The sequence below is a fragment of the Podarcis raffonei genome, chromosome 4, assembly GCF_027172205.1.
Source record: "Podarcis raffonei isolate rPodRaf1 chromosome 4, rPodRaf1.pri, whole genome shotgun sequence".
Taxonomy (NCBI): Eukaryota; Metazoa; Chordata; class Lepidosauria; order Squamata; family Lacertidae; genus Podarcis; species Podarcis raffonei.
Window position 1 is genome coordinate 33,766,514 of NC_070605.1, and position 17,530 is coordinate 33,784,043.

The 17,530-nt window shown below is 41.2% G+C and overlaps 1 protein-coding gene across 6 annotated transcripts in view; it reads left to right on the plus strand.

Annotated features, from left to right (window-relative positions):
* The window catches only part of ZBTB20 (zinc finger and BTB domain containing 20), a 484,288-nt gene that overhangs the window by 336,009 nt on the left and 130,749 nt on the right, over nucleotides 1-17,530 (plus strand). For all 6 annotated transcript variants that reach the window (XM_053386091.1, XM_053386092.1, XM_053386087.1 and 3 more), the window contains one exon: nucleotides 7,692-7,752. The gene's annotated coding sequence lies outside the window, so the exon portion shown is untranslated. The remainder of the gene's footprint in view (nucleotides 1-7,691; nucleotides 7,753-17,530) is intronic.

The window sequence follows — 17,530 nt, forward strand, 5'->3', positions numbered from 1 at the left end:
GCAGAAACTATCATTTAAGTCTGTTTAGGCGAGAAATTATATCTAGAATCAGTCTGTGAAGACATATGTTGATGTTGAGACTTTCACAGCACTAACATTATTTACTAAAATGTGTAGCCTCTGATATGGTACAAACAATTCTATCTCACTAGGGGAAAAGGAAGAGGGCATTCACTTCGGAAAATGAAAATGAAGGGCAGCGTTGACTGGCTACTAGCAGAATGAGATTAACACATCCACATAGAAGTATTGTTCTTGTTACTGAAATAACAGTCACTGGTTTCTGGGAACGTGTGCTCTAAAACAGGATTTTTAGAATTCTTTGCTCTAATATCACCAACTGACACAGTGGATATTCTTTATTGAGTTTGCTAGAATGTGCCTTCAGAATACACCAAGATCTTGTCCTGTCTTCTCACAGTGGGTTTTTTTTAATGGAAAGCAAAAGTTAGAATTCATTGCTGTCATTCATAAGCTTTTTAGGAATCCCTGAAGTAGTGGGTTGAGGTAGGGGGGGCAGGTGGAGGCACAACTTTATTCAATAACAGAGCTATAAACATAAGCATCCAGGTGCTGGCTCAGGGACTTATTCCATGAGTATTAATGTATGATAAGGTCTCTCACACAAGTTCAACCCTCAGTGACTGCAATGTTAAGTGATGATACCCATCACAGTTCAAAAGGTGCAACAGGCAGACCTTTCAACTTAAAAAACAAGAGTTTGCATTATGATGGTTCTCCTACTGGGAAGACTGGCTCCAGAAGGTGGTTGTTGAGGAGCATTATTCAGCTTTGTGGGTTCTCCAGAATGGGGTTCTGCATGGGTTGGATATGTCCCCCATGCTGTTTAACATCTGTGGAAGTCACTGAGTGGGGTCATAGTGTTTTGGAATGTGTTGTCATCAGTATACTGAAAACACACAGCTCTAGTTGTCCTTTTCATTTTCTGCAGGTGAGGGAGTGAATCAGTGCTTGGTTGTGATAATGGACTAGATGAGGGCTGATAAACAGAAGCTTATTCCAGACAGGACTGAGATGCTGTTGGTGGGTGGTTCTTCTGACCAGCTAAGTGGTGTAATCACACCCCCTCTGAAGGAGAGGGTTCATGGTTTGGGTGGGGTTTTTTTATCCTTTGCTGTTGAGGTACAAGTGGCTTCAGCAATGTGATGTGCCTTCCATCAGTTTAACTACAAAATAACTTGGCTACAGTAATCTGTGCTCTGGTAACCCCAAGGCCGGAAATTAACGTTGCATAAAAGTCCAGAACACCACACTCGCTGTGCGTTACGAAGTAAGTTTCTCTAGAGCATCAGTCTTGTGCAGTGTCATGTTTACTGTACAAACAAATCAGCTACACTTAGTGCTTTGGCCAGCCAGCAGTCAATATGGCTTGGCTTGATAAACTAGCACACAAAAGTAGATGTTGTCCCATGTTACCCAGCCAATTAGAGTCCGAGCCACCAATTACACACTATGCTTTAACAGGCATAAACTGGTAGCAAAGGAACAAATGCTGCCAGAATCTTCACATCCTTGACAGATTGTTCAAATGTTACATAGAAATGAGAAATGTAACAGCACAAGTAAGAAATGTGAGGTTTTAGTGAGTGCCATCCAGAGTACCGGAAGATTGCTATGCTAAAACAAGTTGTGTATCATTTATTTTACTGTCATTTATAAGCAGGGATGAGAATTAAATTTCTAGAGCCATTTTTTTTTTAAAAAAAAGCTTTCTCTATGTGTCTGTATCCCCCGAAAGAACTGTAGCTGGAGTCAGTCTGAGCCTCAACCTCCCAGGCCAGGTGGGAAAAGGCCTGCAAGGCAGGGAGCAGGAATTCCAGGACTCACAGCTGAGATGATGATATTTCTCCAGCCCTCTAATAAAACACAAATACACAACCCTGTGTATTTGCAGCAGAGCAAATACTAGTCGGAAGCTAAGTAAGGCTGAGAACTGGCATCAATTAGAACCAATATTATTTAGCATAAAAAGTATATATATTTTTTTACATTTAAGAGTGTAGCTCTTAAGGCTTTACTGAAATATTTAGATGCAGTGGAACAATCTCTGAATATTTCTTATGAATGGATGGCTCTAGAACAAGACAATTTTTATTTGGCATTTTCTCACTTGGTCACTTTCCTGTAGTCTATATAGGGCACATCAGTATTGCAAATTTTATTTATTCTTTCCAGAATGTACTTTAAATTCATTAGCTATCTTTATAATAGTTATAGATGAAGCAGCACTTTCATTCTGAGTCCTCTGTCTACAGTGGTTTGTAACTTCTGAAACAATGACCTTTTTGGCTGAAAATTCTCATTTGTGTTTTAAGCTCAAAGTGAGTATTGTTTTGGAAAGTCTGAAAAAAGAAATCCATTAATCCATTTATGAGGACTAGACATTACAATAAGTTGTACGTGCAGTTATATTTGATGACCTACATAGTCCAATAAAAGCACATTATTATTTTTCCCTGGTTTTAAAAGAAATATCAAGGACATTTTTCTATTTACATTTTCAAATTTCCTCAGCCTTCACTTCTTGCTTTTGCTAAAAAAAAACTGAGGGAGTGTACTGATGCAGAACCTGGTTGCTTTCAGTATGACTTTAAAAAAAAATTCTGATGTAGTAACACTTAAGAAATACCTCACAAGTGGCAATATGATGTAACTATTAAAAGAATACTCTTGTCTAAAATGGTGGCTGTGTGTTAAAATCCAATGATAATTGTGAAATGTTGAAGATGCAATCTTCAATATTAGGTTTTTCAACATGTTGCATATCACTGAGAAATAGGTTCAATTTGACAAATCTCACCAATTGCTCCTACTGTAGAGCCCCATGTGCTCCGATTCATACATGGAAGTCCTGAATGAGTGACCTAAGGAATGCATGCATTTATCTGTAAGCCGCCTTGAGTCCCTGTCAGGGGCATGTGCCAGGATTTTCTTGACGATTTACATTGCAATTCTGTTACATGTCTACTTAGAAGCAGGAGTGACTGGCATGGTGAAGCAATGCTCTGCTACCACCCTCCCAACTGCAGTGTCACTGCCGCTTACAAGACCAGGGAGGGGCAGGCTGACATTGAGGTCGAGTCTGTGTGGCAAGTCAGCACTGGCCCAATTTCGGTGACACCGTGGCTCACACTCCAGTAAGCAGCAGGAACACCACTGCCAGAAGGGTGGCATTCCCTTCACTCCTGCTCAGAAGTGAATCCCTGTTAGGTACATAAGTATAGGACTGCACTGCCAGTGTGGTGTAGTGGTTAAGAGTGGTAGACTCGTAATCTGGTGAACAAGGTTCGCTTCCCCGCTCCTCCACATGCAGCTGCTGGGTGACCTTGGGCTAGTCACACTTCTTTGAAGTCTCTCAGCCCCACTCCCCTCACAGAGTGTTTGTTGTGGGGGAGGAAGGGAAAGGAGATGGTTAGCCGCTTTGAGACTCCATAGGGTAGTGATGAAGCGGGATATCAAATCCAAATTCCTCCTACTTTAAAGGTGACTGAAAGGAAGACCCAACTTTAGTTCCTGGCATCTTCAGGTCGGGCTCCCATATAAAACTGACAGAGCCACTGTCATTCAGTGTAGACAATATTAAGCTAGATGGGCCAATGGCTTATTCACTATACGGCAACTTCCTTTGTCTCAGGAAGTATTTCAGCAGATTGTTATGATTTAAACATTTTTAATATGTGAATAAAATATATGCACTGTTCTGTATTTCTGTTTACATAAGCACGATAAATTTCTCATCCATCCACAACCCACACACTTGATTGGTTCTTTTGTTTGCAGTAAACACACTGAATTCAGTAGAGATTCTTTTCATCGGTGCGAATGAAGCCACTGTGGAATCTATTGTGTAAACTTTGACCCCAAATTTCTATGACTTCTGCACAACTGGAGGGGGAGAGATAACATTGCATTGACCTAGCTTTTTACGTTTAATTATACATATTGGGCTAAAAGCTCTAAAAGTTGTTAATGTTTTAAGTCTTAGCTACTTTTGCAATTGAAAGATCTCTCCACCCCCCAATGATTATTTTCTGTTGTAATCAAAAGGACATTAACATGGACAGGAAATTAATCTAGCACTCTAGAGATTAATATTAATCTGGTAATGTACTGTCCTCATGATTTCGGGAATCTGTTCTCTTATGGTGCATTATGGCAGTGTATTTATAAACTATCTAGGTAAAGGTTCCTTATATTTAAAATATGTTCTTATACCTCATTTCATTTCATTTTAGCTTTCTAGAAGAAAGAAAGGTGTTTGCTTTCTTTCAAATGATGTTGCATGTACAGTTAATTCTGTGTTCAGTTTAACATATTGGAAAGGGTTACAATTTGTGGAAAATAACTTTATGTTATTTTTTTTATAACGTGCCTCTTTCTGCTGCTCTGAATTCTAGTTCTTCCAAATCTATGTGTAAACTAGGTTTCATGAAGTTGTGTGGCTGCAGCTTACGGTATACTGTATAGCAGTTGTGGCCAGTAGTGTTTCTCTGCATGTATACTTTGGTATGGAATCTTGCTATTTTGGTCTTGGAGGATAGGACATACAGCAAAAATGAAGGCTTGTTGTGTCCTTTGTGGGTGGTGCCATTTGCTGCCTGGTGCAGTATGCAGCAGGCCGGGAACCTGGAAACAGAGGAGGAGGGTCGCTATGTGTGGCCAGAAGACGAAGCGAGCTCCCCCCTTCCAACCGCACGTTTCCTGGAACAAAATTGGCTGCTAATCCAGCCAATCAGGAGAGCGCCATGGGGTTGGTCAGGGGCAGAGGCCTAGTGGCAGCCAAGACCACCTTCCCGCTTTTAAGTGGAACGGCACTCTGCCTCTTGCCTGTGTGGAGCAGATCAACGTTGGATCACCACCCGCACACACACATTGTTATCTTTCAGCCCACAGGTGATAGGGCTCAACAGTGTGAGGACATTGCTATGGAATTCTTGGCCATCATATTTTGGGGCCAGGGAGGATTTTTTCCTGCAGTCTAATTGGCCTGTTTGCAGGATTTCACCTGCCTCTTAGCAGACATCACAACTTTGGGAGATAAAGCATTGGGTGGTATTCTTTAACATCAGGTTAGCCCGTTAAAAAGGTCCAGGAAGGAGAATTGCTGTCCAGGAGCCCACATGGGGGCCAATGAGCCATAGCATACCTTCCAAGAGGCGGTGCTGGCAGGAATGACACAATTGAGCCATGTCAAGGAGCGGCCTTCATGCCAGGGCCAACCCATCCCAGGCAGGCTGCACACCTTATGTGCCTGGGGCAAGCAATATGTGATGCCATCTTACTGTGGGTGTGATGACAAGTCAAAATTTCATGGGGTTCTGTAGCTGCACCTTATGGGGGGGTGGGGACACCAAGGCAGGACTTATGGAATATTGTAGCATTTAGTTTGGGCTTTTTGAAATTCCTTGCTGTTTTTATGTTCAGCAGTTTTACATGCAGTAGTCATGAGTACTTTGGGGTTATACAGTTCTAAAAGAACATCACAGACACCTTGAATTTAGGCATTATGTTTTGGTTTACAAAGACTCAGGTGTTGGCTTGAATGAAAAAGCAGGGTCTGCATTTTTTAAAAAGTATAGTGTTTTGGTATCCGGACTGCTGTGTAATGAAGCGACCAACAGGAAAGGAAAGTGTAAAATTCAAACTCAGGAACATGCATGGAAGCTACTGATTATCTTTTATGTCTGAATGGGAAATATGCTATTGGTGCTCAAAGAGATTAGTGTGAGTATAGTGTTTAAGAATAAAATGAGGCGGGGTTGGAGAGCTTCTGTAAAAATGCTTCTTTAAAAAAAAATCCAGAGAGGCAATTTTCATCATGCCTTCATTGTCCCCAGAAGCATCTGCTTGGCCACTGTTGGAAAACGGATGCTGGACTGGGTAGACTGGTCTGATCCAGCAAATCAGTTCTTACGCTGTTGAAATATAACAGCCAGATATTTGCCATAATTTAATGTAACTTTCAACAAAAATATGGAAATCAGCTAGCACAGAATCCAGCTATGTTTGCTATGTCCTCCATCTTTAGACTGTGCTAAATGTAGACCTTTTGACTTCAACATCAAGTGGGCTTTTTCTCTTTTTCTCCCCATCTCCTTTTGCTTGGCATTCAGTCTCATAAAGAGTTCAAAAGCTTGCCCAATATTCTGAGACATTTGGGTTGGTTCTAATAAAAGTGTTACCAAATGTTGAGCTTGCAAGAGGTAGCACTGCAGGAATCTGTTCTTTCGCTCTTTAACAAAGCGCTTCAGAATGATATGTGTGAACTAGGCTACTGCTTTGCTCTGCAACCCACAACTAGAAACAACATAATTGTTCATGAGTGAGCACCCATCCTGCTATGAAAAGCAGTTCACTGGAAACGTATGAGCAGACCAGCTGGCTGGGACATCTCCAACCTCCTGTTTGAAATGGAGCTTTTCCTAGTTGCGAGCCTGCTGCAGCTCTTCACAAAGTAAAGATTGTCTGGCAAGGAGGGACAGCATTTTAAATAAGAGCCTTTTGCTCTCCCTGCAGACAGGTCTGTGAATAAGAAAGCATCCCAACTTGGGGTGATTATTACTCATGAGTAATCCCAAAGAGAAAAGGCTTAACGTGAAGCCTTACCCAGATATGATGGATGGGAAGGATTGCAGGATACAATTTCAAATGTCAGGCTGAAACCCATCCCATTTGTAAATCAATTAATGAGGCTTGGCTTGTATTGATAATAATGACTTGTAATACATTTTCCCTTTGTATTTGTTCTCATGGCCTTACCTAACACTGAAGGTGAAACAACATATCAGTAGCTCTCTGAGGCATTTTTATTCTCTTACTTGACTTGAGATACATCACGGTCACTCACTTCCTTCTGTTTCTCGCTGTTGCTCCCCACCTCAACTAGATTGACCGAGCATAAATATTTTCCACTTCGCTTTACTTACTTATTTACTATTTTAAAAAGCATAATAGAGCACCGTCTCTGAGCAGGAAGCCTGAAAAAAATATTAAGAGGTACAGGTGTTTTAATGACCTTGTATGGAGAGTCTAGATGTGGAAACAAAAATGGGGATTATGGTCTGAATGATTGGGCAGACTGTGTATCAGGAGTGTGAAGGAAACAGAGCATTGTTTGGGCATCAGTTTCTTGAGCCAAGCCTTTGTTGCAGGTTTCATAATAAGGTAGCTTCTCATAATTAAATCTGGAGAAAGTAACAAATGTGAATAGAATGTGTTTAAGAGATAGCTTTATTGGAGCCTCCCCCCACCTCCATTTTAGACATTTGTAGCCTTCAGTAAGATTGTAGATAGATACTGAAGAAAACAGCCCAACCCTTTTCTTATCATGTACTGGAGATGACAGACTGCAGAAACCCAATGGCATTTTATAAAGCATCGCAACAAGAACTGGGACTTGCCAGGTTCCATTTATCTAGCCAAGAATATAATTCTGTGATCTATCCCAAGGAGATTTTCAACAGAGTCTTACACTTACTGTCTGAATTAATGATACTGCTTTTTTTCCTTAGCCGTGACAAAAGCCACTCTGCACTTTTATACATTATGTTAAAGTTTTTTTGTTGTGAACATACTCTATAAAAGCCCTTTCTGCTTCATCATTTTGACAAGCCAATTCCACTAAATCTTCCATGATCATCATGTTCTCTTTTTAACTTTTTCAATTCCAGAAAACAGCAAACATTTCTGAGTTACAAAGCACCAAACAGCTACAGACTCACTTGCTGTAAGGTAAGTCATCTGTGTAGAAGTCTGTAACAAAAAAATGTAAAACCAAGTGCATTTCCAGTTATCAGCTGTACACTTAGCTTTGACAATTATGAAGAATCCATGTCTGTTCAATGGGACTTGTCTCCTTGGCCTGGTAGGCACACTTTGAAAATAACATATTATGAAACTGTTAACCTTAATAACTTTGGATCCCTCAAATTGTTTCCTCTGTTGAATTTACCTCTCCGAAGAGTTGTAGACTCAAAATGCCTGTGTCATAAATTACTTTTCAGGTGTTTGGTTTTCTTACTGTTTTCTTGGCCCTTTGACTTATAAATTACAAGGCTGAAAGCGGCATCTCACAAAATACATTTTTTAGGATGATCAACCTTAACTCTTGCTATAGCAAAAAGAACTTTTTCTGAGTTGATAGCAACATTAATAAGATTCCAGCCTTCCTTGAATGTTTCCAAGTGAAATGTCAGCTGACAGATAACTGCAGCTCTCATAGCACGCATTCTTGTTTACAAGAATTTGGAACCTTTGTATTTTCCGCTAACATGTTTTTCCATAATGCAGTTAAGTCCCCTTGTTTTAGCAAGCAAGGATGTCACGTATGACCACAGCAGTGTTTGATTTTTATGTAGTAACCAATCAGTTATCAGATGCCAATTTAGGGGAGCTCGATTGGTTTGCCTGCACTGGGTGCCGAGCCAACAGGGGGCCACAGGGGGTACAGCAACAATGACAAACAACAGAAGTCGAGAGGTGGTAAGGTGCCAAATTTTGGCATTGCACAGGGCACTGCTGAAATTTTAAAGCCCAAAGTCTGCCACTGCAGACATGATAGACAAAGCAGTGGATGCATGAGACTTATGGGCTCTCAGCATAGTGCAACCACTGGTGCCATCACTGGTCCAGTCTGTCCCCTGCACCAGGTCCTCCTGCTGTCAGCCTTACTGCTCTTGCTGCCATCAGAGCCCTTACATAGCACAGCTGATTGCTGCCACTACCACACTAATCACTTGCTTTATCCCACATCCTATCAGACAAGCTTTACCTGGCAGGTGTGAGCAACGGTGCTTAAGGGATCTGAGGCAGTTTTTAAGTAGCCAAAATGGCTGAAGATCAACAGGCTTGGAAGAAACACATGATTTCCAGAAGTAAAATGTGTTTTTTCTAAAAAAAAAAAACAAAAAACCTGGAGGACAGTGGGAAATGAGTGAGCATCATGGAAGACAGAGCATGCTCAGTGGCTTTGGAATGCTGGGTGACTGTTTTCATGGCTGAGATAGAAAACCAGGAAGGAGGGGAAATGCAAAAGGGCATAACTGGCAGTAGGCAACACAGCAACATTTTCTTATGGACCTTACTTGTGTTTTGAATACTGGCTGCTGGGTAGCAACAATAGGACAAGAATGTTGCCCTCGTGCCTTGCTTGTGAACTTTTCAAGATGCATCTGGTTGACCATGATGAGAAGGAGTGTGATAGCTGGATTACAGTATTTGATTTGATCAACAAGCTCTCTTTCTGTGTATAGAAAGTTGACCTAGAGAAGAGGTGTGCCCTTCAAATGATGTGTTTTAGAGATATGTTTTCCCAATTCTGCATCTCTACTTAGATGTGTGTCTAGGCAGTAACTTTCCCCCCATGACTTTCTTAATATTACAGTGTTTTATATTGCTGCCATACCGCATTCACACGTGCTTCCACTTGTGAATAGACTTTTGTGATATCTGGGTCGGTTGCTTACCAGGCAGCATGGAATTCAAAGCAGTTACTTTCTAATGCAGAAAGCATAAGAAGAGATAGACAACTGGTTGCTGATGATACCAAAAAATGAGCATCACATATAGTAGGAATAATTTTAAATTACAGAATAGCAAATCACATTTGTGAGTAAGTGTTAAGGAAAAAATGGGGAAAGAGGTACACTAGACAATTCTGCAGTTGCAAACACAGGCATGCGCCATAGCCATGCTAATATTTTGGAGTATCGATCTATGCACATTTAGACATTTCCATACCCTGAATAAGTTTCCTTGGGGGGCAGGGAGGAAAGGGAAGGTTTTGTCCATATATACCAGAGATGAGAAGTCATTTGCAACACAAGGAGCATATTTCCCCATACACAATTTTCTAGGTGTAAAGGAACAGACTTGACAAGAAAACAATCTGGGATAAAAATTAGCCACAACTTCAGGCTTCGAATGTAATTCCATTCTAGCCTTCCGCTAGAGGGCTGAAATTTTGAACAGCGCCATGCCAAGGATTCTGGCCACCCCCAAGGTGCTAATCTATGTAAGTGGCCATCCCCGGGCCACTGCTGGAAGCTCTGTGGCCAGCTGCAGGGATGTAACTCCTGGCTGCCCTGGGAATTGAGGGCAGTCTGCAAGGGCCTGCAACCACTGCCCACCCAGAGCAGGGAAAGTGGTTGTTATCACGTTCCAGCCCAGCAAAAACACTTGGGTTTGAAGCAAGGGGAAGGGTGTGGCTTGGGGCAAGTTCCAAGGGATATATAGAGAGGCTTGGAGTTGTGGCTCCAGGCAGGCTTGTGGGTTGCCTTCTGAGTCAGGACTGCTCTGTGATTAAGCCAGGTCTGTGCTTTCTTAACAGGGAACCATATGTTGTACCATATGTTGAATCTCTTCAAATGTAAATGGCAAATGATATAAGACAACCTGCAAAGTAATACTTCGGAATTTTCTACCCATAAAAATGAAATACCTGCTTCTGTGAAAAAGTGCTCCAAATGTACAGTGCTGCTGTTTAGTTAAGCAGAAATATCTGCAGAAATAATTGAGGAGGTTTTATACATCTCTCCCCCAATGTGGGCATTTTCATCATTTGAAATACAGGATTTCTATTGAATTGACGAGCTTTGCAACAAATACCTTTGTTACCATATAGCTTACTTATAAAAATAAAAAAAGGGAGCCTGAATGGGGTGAAAAGTGAGTGAAGGCCATCTATACAGCATTTACTTTTCATAAATAAAACAGCTTATTGATTTGGAGAACCAAAGATCTAGTTAGTTCACTGCTTCAGCTTCTGCTCGGTTTATTTCCCTTGTTTAAAACAGCAGAAGCACTGACTGCGCACTCAGGCCATTACTTTCACTGGGTTGTTAAGGTTTTCTTAATGCTGACTTTCTGTTCTGTAGCACCACAGAAAATATCCTCCTAGCTTCTAATCACTGTAATAACTAACCTCGAGGAGTCATTAGTGTGGGTTCAAACAATATCCTATAATAAGTGTGCTCTGAGGAAATTGACATTGTTTATCTCCTCGATTCATATTCTTGTGAAAATAATGGGTTGTGAAATAACATTGGTGTTTTTCTTATACCATACAAAATCTTGACAAGCTATGTTGATATTTTCCTCTCAGATATTGGGTAGAAACACTTTGTTAGACAATATTCCATCTACAAAATTCATACGTTCTAAGTTGGAGATGGGTTGTTGTGTTGAGAAACTAACGCAGGCATGCCAAAGCCCTCTCCGATGCCAGTGAGCGCCTAGATTCTTCACGGAAGCTACATAAACGGTTCTATGATTAAATTCAATTTTCTTTCCTTCACCAATGAATAATGTGGCAGAATTCTACCAGTGGTAACCGAGTATCTTTTCTTTGGTTATGGTGTAAGCTTCCAGAGGAGTCACTGAGTGGAATCATCATTCTGCAGCAGGAAAGTTATTGCTTCCGGTATACAACCAATAGTAAACAAAGGCACTAGTTGTAGACATGCTTCTGTAAAAGTGGTCATTCCAATTGTAATGCAATACCTGTGACAGGTAAACAGATCTTCTTCTTTCTTTGGTGATCACTTGTAGCCGAGTAAGATTGTCTTCCATGAACACAGTTTTAACAGTGAGTCCGTAAGTGACTGTGAAGGCCAACTCTGGATCCACACGTCCTTCCACGGTGGGGGCATAGGTTTCTGGGCAGGAGTTGATCACTGTGAGGGGTACAGGTGACAGGTAAACAGGTATGGTCAGTCAGTCAGAGATGCTTCTGAGCAACATGTATGTATGGTGATTTTCTTCATGAGCATCTTTTATACATTATACACACCACACATTGAAAGCACTCTTCAAATGCTTTAACAGGTATGACTTTCCCCAAAGAATCCTGGGAACTGTAGTTTGTTAAGGGTGCTAACCTCACAGATCTTTGATTTCCATCACCCTTAACAAACCACAGTTCCCAGGATACTCCATGACTTCTAGACTGGTAGAAGATTGCAGAAACAAAAAGTCAGAGAAGATCCACTACAGGGCAGGCCCAGGAGGAAAAACTAGTGGAGCACCACTTGTCACCACCTACATCAGACATTACAAATTAGGTATTAAAAATGGTAACATTCAGAAAGCAGCAGGAGAACATTTCACTCTTCCATGACTTCCTGTAGCAGACCTAAGAGTCACTGTTATCCAACGAAGAGGGAGGCTTGAGCGGAAAAGCTCAGGCCTGGAATTCATTAGCATATTTGGTTCTGTGGAATCTCATTTTAAATCCTTGGGATGGCTAGCTTGCTTCAGAGATAAATTATCCCTCTTTTGGTGTTTGTTTACACTATTAGTCTTGCTTCCTATTCATCACCCTAGTGGCAGTTATTCAGGAGTGGATCCACCCATACTGACTTCATCTTCTAGTCATTCGATTGGATTTTGCATTCATTTATGCTCTGTGACATGCCCATTGCTGTCATTTTCACTGTTTGGTTCTTTGTAAAAATCATCATACATTTTTCTGTTTTTACTTCGGTCTCAGGGTATATAAACCTACACACTTAGAGTAGGGTACATCTGATAAAATGGGATGTATCCTATGAAAGATTATGCCACAATAATGTTTTTTAAGTCTTTAAGGTGGCACTATATGTGGTCTTGGCTTTTGTCTTTTTCTGCAGCTGTCTAGTGTATTTCCCTTTTTGGAGTTTTGTCATTGTTGCATTGTTTTACTACTGCTAACCTCTCTTGCACTGGATTACATATAGAAGCTAATAACAGTGGTGAGTTACTTGTAGAATCAAGGGAATTGTTGCATATATTAGGACAAATTACAAAGGCATCACAGCATTCGCATGCACTCCACTGACCCTACTTTTGCTCAACACTGTAGTCTTTCAAAATAAAGACAAATAAGAGCAAAATTATTTTAATAGTGATATTTGTTTTGTATCTTGTTTTCTACCCGAGAGGTATAAGCAGGAACAGAATGAGGTAAAAGTTTTGAGTCCAGGAAATTTTAGATCAAAAATTTCTACTGAAAAGGTTGGACACTTTCTCATTGTGTGATATTAACTTAGTTCCATCTCACCTTCCTATAGCCATGCAAGCAGACCTCTGCCCCTCCACCCCCAAAAAGCATTCTTATAAGAAAATTATCAAAGTACACTGGTTTTACTGGTTCCCTCATGGGGAATCTTTACTTTCCCAAAGGAAAGTATAATTACCAATAAGAACCAATCAACTAATGACTTAATATATCTCCCAGGGTCATTTCCTCACATTAGTAACCTATTTATATGAATTACTGGACCTTTAATGTAATTACCTTATTATTAATAATAAATAACAAGCAACATTTCAATAATTGCTTTTATTAACTATCAGCAAATGTGCTCATTAGTACTTTGTGTGCCAACTTTTCAGTACTTAGTGCTCCTATTAGTCATATATCCAGCTTGCTTCAAATGAGCAATCCTATTCTTACACTGCACTTGGACTGGAGATATGGCTCCACTAGGCTGGTGGATCAGCTGCCATACCCAATGTGTACTCATCCTAGAAAGGGAGGTAGAGAACAACTAAAAAAGACAAAAACAAGACAGAAATGACCACACCCACAGCGGCCCTAGAAACGCGGCCACATTGTGGTTGCTGCTGCTGTTGTTGTTAAAATTTCCATACAACCCTTCATCCCAAGATGACATGGCGATTTGCTATACACACACACACACAGAGAGAGAGAGAGAGAGAGAGAGAGAGAGCATAATAGCAATCAAAAACAAGGCCCCCACAGTTCAAAAGGTCATAGATTGTTTAATCAGTCAAAAGCCTGGCAGAAGAGGAATATTTTTTCCTCTTAAAGGTATGTAGTGAAGGCGCGAGACGAGCCTTCCTGGAGAGAGCATTCCATTAGCAGGGAGCCACTCCAGAAAAGGCCCGTTCTTGTGTTGCCACTCTCCAGACCTCTCACAGAGGAAGCACACAAAGAAAAACCTCAGATGCTGATCACAGGGTCCAGGTTGGTTAACATAGAGAGAGGCAGTCCTTGTGGTATTGTGGTTCTGAGCCATTTAATTGTTTCACTGAAATCTCTTTTTGTGTACCTATTTATATGGGCTGGCTTCTATTCTGTGGGGTATATTGTGCAATATTGTTCCTCATATAACAGGATTATTTGTTTTAATATATATCTTTGTTTGGAGTGTTAAACCCCTCATAAAATTGTAAATAAAACTGATTGATTTATTAATGGCTAACAATAGAAAAGAGGCATACCAGTTTCAATAGATAATAGCTCTTCCTTCCAAATTTCTTTACAAAGGGTTTTGGGGTTTTTTGCAGCTAGTGTCATTACAAATTATAATTAATACTATATCCTGTCACTGTTAAATCAAAATACTTTCACCAAATCAGGTAGCTGACTTATGAGTAAAGATAAACTTAACTCCTTGTGGTGCTTTCTTCAAACTTTCTTCATTCACAGTTATTTCAACCTTCTTGCCTGCACAAGCAGTGATATGATGCTTCTACAAGAGTACTCTCCAGCTCTTTCTTTGAAGATGCTTTTCTCAAAGGTGCTTTGCACAGAGCCTTTCTCTTGATTGAGGATTCTTTTTAGACAGCTGGAAATTCCTGATGGATGTTAATTGGAGTTCAGTTTGAAGATACAGAACTGCTTTTATTGCATCTGTCTTTCATTGATTTCTGTGAAAACCATAATTAGACTTTTTTGTGGGTGGAGATATCCATGGAATGTTTCAGTTCAGTGCCTTTATCCATTTAAAAGATGGACTTTATTTTCCTTTGTTTTTCTTAAAGCTGTATCAGTCAGTTTTATTGAGAATGTGGATTCTTTCACACTTTGCCTCTGTGTGGAATCATGTGTACATTTGAATTATGTTCTACTGAATCCTCATACAGTCACTTTAGATTCTTAATAAATATTTATCTTGTGCTTAGTAAGAAGATAACTAAACAGCTGAAATTCTTTTTGGTCACCTATTGTTAAGGAAGAAAACTTAAAGATGTTCAGATACAGGTATCAAGCACAAAAATAATTTATTTAACTATTTGAATTCATAAACTTATTAAATCAATTTGATATAGCATTAAGTCTTAACCCAGAATAAATAGGGGAAGTCACATAACTTAGAAAGGATGCTTAGAATCGTAGAGTTGTAAAGGATCCCAAGGTTCATCTAGTCCAGGCATGTCCAACAGGTTGATGGCCATCTACTGGTTGATATTGCCAAGAAGTTTCTGGTCGATCGCGGGTAGATTGTGGGTTCCTCAGTGATCGCCAGCCTAAAGAAGCTCTCCCCCTAAAAAAAGCTCAACAACTCTTGTCTCCAACCCCCCATAAAAGCTCAATAACAATGGGCAATTGCACAGAGAGCTCCTTCCTTCTTGCCGACAGAGAGCTCACCAGTATGTGTGTGAGTTTGCATGGGATGGCTTCCCTTCCCTCGAGGACGTAACAGGGATGCTGCCCTGTGCCTATCAGAGACCGGATCCTAGCCTGCACCCTGCTTGGTCAAATGGGGATGCAGGCTGAGACTTGGGCAGAGCCAGGGGGCGAATCCGAGGGCTGACCATGGGCTTCCCTGGATCCGCCCCTTGCCCATTTAAGCAGCCCACACCTGGGACAATCCCTCTTCCTTCCCTTGCCAGTTTCCAGTCTGGATCTCTGTAGGTCTCCTGCATTGTGACTAGGAAGGTCTTAGACCTTGCCTGGGATCTCATCCTTCCTCGCCTGCCCGCTGCTTGTATCCACACTGCATCATGCCCACAAGAGAGGAACAGGCGTCTGTCCCAGTTTCTGCATTTGCCAGGCTTCGTCGTTGTGAGGGAGCTTGGGAAACTGAGTTCCCTGGTATGGTGAGTACCGTATTTTTTGCACCATAACACTCACTTTTTTCCTCCTAAATGTAAGGGGAAATGTCTGTGCGTGTTATGGAGGGAATGCCTACGGGTGGCATGCCTACGGATTTTTCTCCTCTAAAAACTATGTGCGTGTTGTGGTCGGGTGCGTGTTATAGAGCGAAAAATACGGTAGTTCCTTTGCAAGGGCTGAGGATCCTGGGAAACTCAGTTTTTCAGCCATTTGGCTTCACTGAGAGCCAGTGTGGTGTAGTGGTTAAGAGCGGAAGACTCGTAATCTGGGGAACCGGGTTCGCGCCTCCACTCCTCCACATGCAGCTGCCGGGTGACCTTGGGCTAGTCACACTTCTTTGAAGTCTCTCAGCCCCACTCACCTCACAGAGTGTTTGTTGTGGGGGAGGAAGGGAAAGGAGAATGTTAGCTTTGAGACTCCTTTGGGTAGTGATAAAGCGGGATATCAAATCCAAACTCTTCTTCTTTCTGTGTTTGTGTGGGGAAAAGTTTTTCTGTTGGCTAAAAAGCTGTTTTTTGAGGCTGGTTTTGTTTGCTGCTTACATAACGTGGCCTTCAGTAATCAAAGAATTCAGGAATTGGATACCAGCACTATTGGGCCCTTCATTGATTGTTGGTGCATTTTAAAACTGAAGCCACGTGGGGCCAGGAGTCAGGCACTGGTTGGGTTGTTATTTTCCTCTGCCTTCTGGGTGGGCATGCTCTTGCTAAAGTTTCCAGTGCTACTGCTTTAAATAATAAAGGAAAATTAATTAAAAGGAATAAATAAATATTTTTTAAAAATAATCATTGTACATTTTAAGTTAACAAAGAGGGTAATTGAGCCATTGGTGCTTCAGCTTCCTTATGTGGGGCAGGTCCCAGCCTCCATTGGGGGTGGCATTGTTTTGCAGCAAGGTTTGATTTCAAGGTGGTTTGTGTGCAGCTTTGGCCTGTGTGCAGCTTTGGTTACCAAAATGGTGACTCAGGTGTCACACTAACAATGGATGAAGGCATGTATTTTTTAAGAAATCTTGATAGGTAGGTTAAAGGAGTGAGCAAAGGAGTTTGTGTTTTGTGAGTGCTTTTATGCAACTCTCTCCCAAGAAATCTCTAAAAGTTTCTGTTGTCCACCGTAAGAAAAGTATTTTGACAGTGCTCCCCCCAAAAAGGTTACCAAAATTAGTCACCCACTTTTCCTGCTCCCAAGAAAAGGTCAACAACGATGAGCTGAACCCCCCAAAATTGGGGTAGATCACTGCCAGATTTTAATTCTGAAAGTAGATCACAGTCTTTTGGGAGTTGGCCACCTCTGATCTAGTCCAACCCCTAGCACTGCAGGTCTCTCAACTGGATCATATCTTACAGATGACCATCCAACCTCTGCTTAAAAACCTCCAAGGAAGGGGAGTCCAGCTTTCATGATAGCCTGTTCCACTGTTGAACAGATCTTATTGTCAGAAAGTTCTTCCTGATGTTCAGTCAGAATCTCCTTTCTTGTAACTTGGAGCCATTGGTTCGAGTCCTACTCTCCAGAGCAGGATAAAACAAGTTTGCTCCATTCTCCATGTGATAGCCCTTTAGATATTTGAAGTTTGCTCCATTCTCCACGTGATAGCCCTTTAGATCTTTGAAGTGAGCATTCTTTGGGCTATCAACCAGCTACAAACCCACCTAGCAATCACCTTGC